This window comes from Drosophila arizonae, chromosome 2, assembly GCF_054131065.1.
Source record: "Drosophila arizonae isolate 15081-1271.41 chromosome 2, UAZ_ARI_1.0, whole genome shotgun sequence".
NCBI lineage: Eukaryota > Metazoa > Arthropoda > Insecta > Diptera > Drosophilidae > Drosophila > Drosophila arizonae.
This window is the reverse complement of record NC_142922.1, coordinates 34,163,641-34,166,842: the sequence shown is the minus strand read 5'-3', so window position 1 is coordinate 34,166,842 and position 3,202 is coordinate 34,163,641.

Genomic DNA, 3,202 nt, shown 5'->3' with positions numbered 1-3,202 from the left:
CAGCATCGCACGATGGCAAAGAAGGTGGAATAGCTCAGCTAAAGGGCGGTGGACGCACAAGCTCATCCCGGAGCTTGAACCATGGGTTAACCGCAAACATGGCGAGGTTAACTTCTACCTTACGCAGATCCTCTCGGGTCATGGATGCTTTCGGAGCTATTTGAAGCGCTTTGGCCACGAGGAATCTGACGAGTGCCCCTGGTGCGAGCGAGGGCATGTGGAAGACGCCAACCACATTCTTTTCGAATGTGGACGGTTTCTGGAGGAGAGGCGTCGTCTGGAAGAGGCAGTGGGCCGCTCCATCAGAGCGGACAAGTTAGTCAACGCCATGCTGGAATCGGAGGAAGCTTGGGAACTAACAAGTACCTTCGCGGCCACGGTGATGATGGAGCTCCGCAGAGTCGAGCGATCGAGAAGACGAGCTGTCCCAGGCTAAGGTAGCGCATAGTGCTTGCGAAGCAATGCTTTACGGCCGTCCCGCAAGCACCGCGCGCTATCCTAGCCACCACGCATCTTGCAATTTGTATAATTTTGTCAATAAATGAATATAAAAAAAAAAAAAAACACACACATACACACACACATACACAGACACATACACACACATACACAAACACATACACACACAAGCACCCACGCATAAACACACATGGGCTGCAGTGTGCGCTTACTATGAGAACTTAATTGTTTAATAACTTTTTTTATGGACGTACGTTCTTCATGAAACTTTCAGATTATGATTATAACATGAATATGCATGTAATTGCTAAAGCACAAGTCTCTAGTATTTGAAATACGCTTTTTACAAAAGTGAGGGTGAGGGGGTTAATGTAAGGGAGGGGGGTAAATTTTAACAAAAACCGAAATTGTATATATTGCATGTAAGCATACATTAAAAATTTGGAGACTCTAGCAATAAAGGTGTAGAAGATATAATTTTATAACTGGTTTTCGATAAGGGTTTTTATCGATAAAAAAAGATCGGGATGAGTTATCGAACTTTAATGATAAACTTGATATGCGCGCTGTAATTACGGACATTAAAAAAAAAAAAAATTGAAGTCTCTAGCTCTTATATCTTCTGAAATCGACGCGTTCATACATACGGACAGACGGACAGACTGACAGACAGACGGACAGGGCCAAATCAACTCAGCTCGTCACCCTGATCAAGAATATATATACTTTGTGGGGTCTGCCACGCCTCCTTCTCCCTGTTACATACATTTCAACAAAACCATTATACCCTGATTTCCCATTGAAAATGGGTTCAGGGTATAAAAACAATAATAAACAAGTAAGAAAGCTCTAGTCGAGACTGCTCGACTACGAGATCCCCTGAACCCTTGGAGCAATAGATATTTCAATAATTTTTCGCGTCTTTCAGCTTACACAAGAAACACGCACACACACACACACAGGCACGTACGCACACACAGGCATACATACACACACACGCATACAGACACACATACACACACACACACGCATACATACACAAACGCATACACACACACATACACATACACACACACAAACACATATACACACAAGCACCCACGCATAAACACGCATGGGCTGCAGTGTGCGCTTACTATGAGAACTTAATTGTTTACATTTGTTACAGACACACATACACACACACACACGCATACATACACAAACGCATACACACACACATACACATACACACACACAAACACATATACACACAAGCACCCACGCATAAACACGCATGGGCTGCAGTGTGCGCTTACTATGAGAACTTAATTGTTTAATAACTTTTTTTATGGACGTACGATCTTCATGAAACTTTCAGATTATGATTATAACATAGATATGCATGTAATTGCCAAAGCACAAGTCTCTAGTATTTGAAATACGCTTTTTACAAAAGTGAGGGTGAGGGGTGAATTTAAGGGTGGGGGGTAAATTTTAACAAAAACCGAAATTGTATAAATTGCATGTAAGCATACATTAAAAATTTGGAGACTCTAGCAATAAAGGTGTAGAAGATATAATTTTATAACTGGTTTTCGATAAGGTTTTTTATCGATAAAAAATATCGGGATGAGTTATCGAATTTTAATGATAAACTTGATATGCGCGCTGTAATTACGGACATTTTAAAAAAAATTTGAAGTCTCTAGCTCTTATATCTTCTGAAATGGACGCGTTCATACATACAGACAGACGGACGGACGGACAGACGGACAGACGGACAGACAGACGGACAGGGCCAAATCAACTCAGCTCGTCGCCCTGATCAAGAATATATATACTTTGTGGGGTCTGCCACGCCTCCTTCTCCCTGTTACATACTTTTAACAAAACCATTATACCCTGATTTCCCATTTTCAATGGGTTCAGGGTATAACAAGTAAGAAAGCTCTAGTCGAGACTGCTCGACTACGAGATCCCCTGAACCCTTGGAGCAATAGATATTTTAATAATTTTTCGCGTCTTTCAGCATACACAAGAAACACGCACACACACACACACAAACATGCACGTACGCACACACAGGCATACATACACACACGCATACAGACACCACATACACTCAGAGTTCGAGTTGCGTTTTCACGGAGTGCGGTCGATGTCATCGTGATCCATCGTAGACAATAGCTTGAACTGTGTTTTCCCCTGCGAAAGTGGAAAGAACTGAAATAAACGTGTTTGCTGTGGGCGCGGCGTACCCAGCGACCTCAAAAAAAACTACCAGAGACTTACTGCGCGGCGGTTTGTGGAATTCCCAAGCGGTATAATTCGGTGGTGCAAGAGAGGGGGGGCGATAGCGTCATTGTTTTGGCGTCAGGGCTTCTTTCCTTTCCTTGTCTTTTGTGGGCGCGTAAATTTTGTCACTTTAGGCGTCACACTTGCGCAATAATAAAAATCAGGTGCATTCACTCTAACAGCTGTTAGTAGTGCTGGAAATTTCATCGGGCAATCAGCTGCTCACTAACGTTGGTGAGTTGCTAAGCCTTAGCAAAGACAGCAACCTAGCTGCTGGTGTGAGGTAGCAGGTATTAAAAGTAGTGTATACTTTCGGGCTCTTGCTGTAGTTAAGCTGAGTTTAAGATACTGCGGGTTGTTTACAAAAAAAAAAAAAAAAAAAAAAAAAAAATGCGGGTTGTAAACTCAGATTATATTAGTAGCCATTGCCCACTACAGGCTTCACGCCGTGGTAGTCGGAGCAGAA